The sequence below is a fragment of the Dioscorea cayenensis genome, chromosome 11 (assembly GCF_009730915.1).
Source record: "Dioscorea cayenensis subsp. rotundata cultivar TDr96_F1 chromosome 11, TDr96_F1_v2_PseudoChromosome.rev07_lg8_w22 25.fasta, whole genome shotgun sequence".
Classification (NCBI taxonomy): domain Eukaryota; kingdom Viridiplantae; phylum Streptophyta; class Magnoliopsida; order Dioscoreales; family Dioscoreaceae; genus Dioscorea; species Dioscorea cayenensis.
In genome coordinates, this window is record NC_052481.1 from 1,843,378 (window position 1) to 1,850,380 (window position 7,003).

General features: G+C 32.1%; 1 pseudogene; it reads left to right on the top strand.

The window, feature by feature from the left end:
• Positions 1–3,751: 3,751 nt before the first annotated feature.
• LOC120272232 lies at positions 3,752–6,314 on the top strand (annotated as a pseudogene).
• Positions 6,315–7,003: the final 689 nt, after the last annotated feature.

The window sequence follows — 7,003 nt, forward strand, 5'->3', positions numbered from 1 at the left end:
AAAATTTTATAAAAATCTCTCTTCGAACTCATTTTGAGGTTTTTTGACACTCATTAAAGTGAAAGGAAGAGTGAATGAAAAATTTTATGAAAATCTCTGTTTGAACTCACTTTGAGGTCTTTTGACACTCATAGAGTGAAAGGAAGAATAAATTTCCTTGAAACCCATTGTGAGGTCTCATTCGCAAGGATGAATTGGAGAGCTCAATTGATGACTTAGTTGATGGAAATCAAGTTCATAATTACAGCTTTAGATCCATTTAAAAAGCAAGTCAAAATTGTCAAGTTAACGACCTAATCATGTTGAAGGACACAACTTGAAGATTTTATGGCCAAGGCTCAAAAGTATCGAAGAGTCAAGACCTAAATATCTCATATAAATGATGAATGCAACTTTGAAGTCTTAAGACACAAAAAAGTCAAAAACCTAAGGAGTTTCACAAGTCAAAGAACTAAAGATTTTATAAGCACAAAGTGCCAAAGTCTTTAGCGATAAAAGAAACAAAGATGACCAAGTAAGCAACTCATAAATGTAGAGTGGCCGCAGCTTGATAGTTATGCAATGTGTCAAGATACAAACACGCATAAAAAAAAAATCGAAGAAGGCCACAATCACCAATCTAAAAGGTCTTCCAATATGCTTTTAGTAAATAAATCAAGAGCGCCAGCCAAGTCATGTAAAAAAAAAGAAAAGAAAGGAGTTTGAAGAGCATGATAAAACAATAGTTCTCTTAATACTTTTGTATTCTCATATGCTCTTTGAAATTAATAAAAAAAAATTAATTTTATGTTTGCTCAATGATTTTTCATTCACACTTGTTTCCTAATCTGAGGTTCTTACGACATTGTCTGGAGTAATTAATTTTAGGGGCTTACCCCTAATAGAAGTCATGAACCTACAATCATCTGAAATATGAAAATAATTAAAATTTTATTTGTAATCCATGATTTTTAACAGGTTAATCCTAATTAAAGGCTGGATAAGAAGAAAGGAGCCCACAAAATTATTTTAGTTTTTAACTTAACTCAAATATCATTAAAGGACTAAAGTGAATATATATATATATATATATATATATATATATATATATATATATATATATATATATATATATATATATATATATATATATATATATTAGTAAATGTATTTTTATTATAAAAATGATAGTGGTTGTGTAATGAATGTACCAAAATAAAAAATTTTGTGATAGCTTAATACATGACATATCAAGTAGATTTAAATATTATTTAAATTATTGTTTTAAATTTATCATAATAATAAGAAACAAGCATGGTTTTAAATTTTTATGATTTTTTTATCTATATCCATTCAAGTTAGAATGGTCGAATTAATATATATATATATATATATATATATATATATATATATATATATATATATATATATATATATATATATATATAGATATATATATAATATCTATAAAGCCATTATCCGAAAAATTGTAAAAATTACGGGGTTCAACTCTCGTTATAGAGCAGATCTACATTAGAGAAGTGGGGTCCATGGACCCCACTTTTTTAAAAATTACCTTATATATTAATATGTATGTATATATCACTATGGCATCAATTAGACCCATAATAATTCCGTGTGGAAACCATTTTAATTTTTAAGTGAGTATTTTAATGATTTTATTATTTATTATTATTTTTCAAACTTTTTACTCTTTCAAAAGCTTAGTAATTAGTATACCCTAGTTTTAACCACCAAACGACCTCTATTTTCCAAACAATTGGCATCCGGTCGCGATCTAACATCTTTTCTTCTCAATTTTTCATCTATAAGGCATAGTCTATATATATGTGTGTTTTTATCTAGTTATTCATACTATTAATTAATGGTTTTTTTTTTTGTTGTAATATATTGACATGATTCAATTCTACAATTTTATCTTCTTGTCTATTAATTAATGACTTCTATTTATAGAAATATGTAGTTTAGTATTATTTTAATATTATTTTTTTCAAAAACATGAACAAAAAAATTTCTATTTAATCGAATAATAGATATGATTATTGGACAATTAATTATTTGCACGAAAAACCATTGATATACATATATGGACCCCATAGTGTAGAAATCCCCGGATCCGCCCTAACGCACTCGCTTTGGATAGATCAAATTTTATGAGGAAAGTGAAAGGAAAGTCTCTAATAAACTTTGTTTAATAACTCGAAAGGAAAAGGAAAAGGATATATAATAATATGATTTACTAATTATATCTTTATTATTAAAGAAAAAGTTACTTATGAAGTGGTGTCATATAATTAATTTAAAAAATTAAGGGTAATAAGGTCTTTTTCAAAAATTTTAAAAATCTTTACTGAGGTTCTCCTTCCCTAGCACCCCCAACCGGAGACTTGGAATAGGAGGGTTTCGGAGAGTCGTAGTTAACCATTTCTTTTCCTTCATTAAATTAAAAACATTTATCCAAACGAGGAAGGGCCAACTCGACCCCCAAAATCTTCACTTTACTTTTACTTTCTCCTTGCACTCTCAATCCAAACATAGTGATTATACAAGACAAGAAAGATTTGATGAGCCAATTTAGTTAATGCGATAATCTTTCATAGGTGATTTGACTTTTTCAAAGTTTAACAACTTTTAACTTATATATATTTTCAATTTAATAATAAAATATTATTTAAGATAATAATAATAATAATAATAATAATAATAATAATAAATAGTGGGTCCAATGGGCACGCACCCGACGATCACGTAATCGGTCGGGTCTATTCTACGAGTGAATCAAACTGGGGTTCAAACCGGCATCCCTAGCATGGCTTTTCTCGAGACTGACGGTTCCCGAGTCCGGGTATCGCTGAATCCGGTGGGTCAAAAATCGATTCCGAGTCTAGCTACTGATGAACCGAACCGTCAGGGTCAAACCCGCTCAATGGCCGGTTAATCGGCCCGTTCCCACCTTTGCTCTCAGCAGCTTGTCCACGGCCAACCAGATCTAGATTCTAGACGCCTTGCTAAACATTCTGGTTTCCTCCAAGAGCAAGCAGCCAGCCACCCTTGACTTCTTCCCTACCTCTAGTCTTTTTATACTTACACCTTGACCCAACAAACCCCTTGTAATGTGTATTTGCTTTTCTCTGCATACCTGACGAGCCACACTAGTCTCCTGTTACACTTGCGTGTTTGAAAGGTTTTTCAGTGTCTCATGTAGATAGCGTCAGAGCTCACGACATTCCTCCATTGCATGGTTATCTTAATAGTTAATACAGAACGTTACATCGTATTATTTGAATAGTATGTAAATCCCAGGAGTATTTTAATATTCTTTTACTGTTATTTTGTGGAAAGTTTAATAAATATAACAAATTAAATGGTCCAGGGATGGAATAATCAAACTCAACCCATGTGTTTTTGCTTTGCAGAAAGACTTTCTCCCTCTTCACTCACAACCCTCCCATTATAAATCAACCCTTCATCTCTTCACTCCCTCCACCACCACCACCACCACCATCTCCACCTCCGCCATCATCACCATCATGGCCTCCTTTTCCAGTGATGCCATCGTCAACAACACCGTCTCTGAAGGTACCGACGAGCATGCATTGCTCCAAGCTCTGCAGCTCGTCAACTCCTCCATCCTCCCACATGACCTTCAAAACAGCCTTTCGAACTCAACCTCTTCAACATCATCTCCGCCGCCTCACCCAACCCTCTCAGCCACTGAAATCACCACCCTCCTCCCTTCCTCCACCCTTCAACCCCAATCATGCTTGACCGCATCCTCCGCCTCCTATCCAGCTACTCCATCTTCACCTGCTCTCTCCACCGACCCCATCTCCGGCGCCACCACTCCACCTCTACGCCGCCGCCCCCGCCGTCAAAATACCCTCGCCCAAAACAAAGATGGTTTCACTCTATCCACTCTAGGCCTGTTGAACCATGACAAGGTCATAATGGAAAGCTGGGACTATCTTAAGGACGCTGTCCTTAATGGAGGGATACCCTTCAACATGGCTCACGGCATGACTTCGTTTTGAGTACCATAGGCACTGATCCAAGGTTCAACAAGGTCTTCAATGAAGCCATGAAGAACCATTCAGGCATCATAATGAAGAGGATTCTGGAGAAGTATAGAGGGTTTGATGATGTGAAGGTGCTTGTTGATGTTGGTGGTGGTGTTGGTGATACTCTTGCTCAGGGTTGTTGCTAAAGCATAAGCATATTAAGGGTATTAATTTTTGATCTCCCTCATGTTATCTCTGAAGCCCCACTTATTCCTGGTATTTCTCTCTCCCTCCCTGATATATATATATATATATTCTTAATTATTATCTTTTATTATATTTGTTACCAATATTAAAGCATATGCACATGGAGAAAGTTAATCTATTCATCTATTCTCACTTTACTTGAGTTGACTCCCCCTATATTAGGAGGCTATAAACATTCAACATTAGTTGGACCATTTAATAAAATGGCCTTCTGCTTTTTAATTAAACACAAATGGACGTGAGATAGTTTTAATTGTCAATAGACTGGAGAATGATCACATATGCATGCGGTGATATGATATCTTGCCGAGGTACATTGACGTGCATTTTAAATAAAAATCACGATTTTTAACTCTCACGAATTGTTTCTTTAGTCGATAAGTTGAACTTTATTAGCATGGTTTTTACCAATAAAAATTTATTAAACTTTTAAAAATTTATTAAACTTTTTAAATAATTTTTAAAAATATACATAGGTGTGTTTTTAATTTAAATCCTTATTTCTTTTTATAATTAACAAATTATCTTTTCCCTTTGATTATTTAACTCAAAATTTTATTTGATATGTATTTTTAATTTATTAAAAAATTAATAATTTTAAAGAATATATTTGAATATGAAAACACAAATTTTAAAATTTTTAACTTTTAAAAATTATTAAATCTTTAATGAAACAACTTTTAAAGCAATATATAAGTGTGGCTTTTTATTTGTATTATAATTAACAAAAACTGTTTGATTACTTAACCCAAATTTTGCTTAAAAACATAATGAATAATTTATGAGCTCGAGCGATTAGTATGAGCGAGTACATTGGAGCAGTCTTGTTGGGGGAGATGAGCACTCGTACTCCCGCTCACGACTTTTCGATGTCATCTGCATTGGGTTATCCAATGGTTTGAAATTATAATTTAATTCTTACTTATCTTCTTCACTATTTCACCCGAGCTCACCTTAATCAGGTTTTGATGAGTTTGTGCAATCCATAATGGTTTATTAAGGTTGGGGTGACCCCAAATGGTCTCTTTAATATAGTGGTTTAATGAAACTGTTTGGTTTTGAAAAATCCACTAGAGAAGTGAAGGATGGTTGAGCAGGCTCCCCAAAATGAGGGTGAACTTGTCACTCGGAAGAGGATGAAAATTTTAAATAAAATTATGTAGGTAAAATACTAATTTTTAAAAATTATATATGGATGCCTTCAACATTTTTGTTTTAAAAAATGAAGTTATTGGATATATAAAATTTTTGTAGGAATCTATTTTAAATGTTTTAAGGCACTTGATTTTAATGTAAGAGATCAAATCCTTTTCAGTACATAGTTGGGGTGTACTAACAAAAGCATATATATTTAAAGGTGACGTTGTTTGCGTGTGAGTTTTAAAGTGGTTTTCTGTTTTGTTATGTGTTTTTGACAAAGGTGTGGAGCACGTTGGTGGAGATATGTTAATAATAGTATTCCAAAGGAGATGCCATTTTGATGAAGAGTGTGTGTCTCTCTTTCTCTTCGTTTCTGCATCATAAAGAAAGAAAGAAAATATCACATGGGTGCACTGGATACAGATACATACTGTATGAGTATTTTTATAGGATATGGATATTTACTGATTGGGTATATTAATATTTACAACTATGCAGCGTTTATTATAATAAATATATAGATTACTAAAAACTCAGATTATGTTATATGATCCAGTAAAAACAAGACTAATTTCAATTAATTTGTAAAAATATTATTAATTATGTGTGTTCTATAAATTATCTGAAATCTATCAGAATATGTACATATTTTGATTTAAAACTTACTTGCTACATATTTCTGTATAATAATGTGTTACTAAACAAACATTAGTAATAATCTAGGCCGGAAGTGGATGGAAAACCCTTATCTTTTTGTATCTTGTATACATTAAATTATTTAATATGTATATTTAATTAACCAGTATGGTTTATGTTCTTTATTATTAATATAAATAAATATTAATAATGTGTTACGAATTTTTCAATTAATGATTTCTACATGATTGGAGTGATGAGGATGGACTTTAAAATACTACAGAAAAATTGGGAAAACTCTGCTAAAATGGAAAATTGATATCAGTAGAATACATACATCCGACGACTCTAATGCTACAAATATAACACAATATTTGTCTAGTTTTGGATATAGCCATGTTAGCATATAATCCTGGCGGTAAAGAAAGAAGACTACTACAAGAGTTTGAATCAATGGCCCAAACAGATTGGTTTTCTTCAATCAAACCTAAGTTCAATTTAACCGGTCTTCGGCTTATTGAACTCTAAATAAATAGTTTTATATTATGCCTGTCTATGTCTTTGTTGGAGTCTTAAATCTTATTTTAGTTTAGCCGGTGTTTGGCTTGATTTACTCTATGAATAAAATAGTTTTTTATATTTTGTCTCTGTCCATGTCTTTGGTGAGTCCTGAAACCTTATTTGAACAGCCGGTGTTTGAATTATTTGGTTTTACTTTTACAAATAAATGTTATTATGTTTTGTCTATCAATGCTTTTATTGAATCTTGAAATTTGAGTTTGTGGTTGGAGTTGCTCAATAGAATGAGACAGGATGAGGAGCAGTGTTTGCACCTCACCTAGCCCACCATACCCAAATGGTGGTGACTAAACTCTACAATCGCTACCTCGGTTTTCTGTTTTCTTCATCCTTGGCGCACATATTTTTTATTTTTTTTTTTTCAATATGTAATACGTAACTGA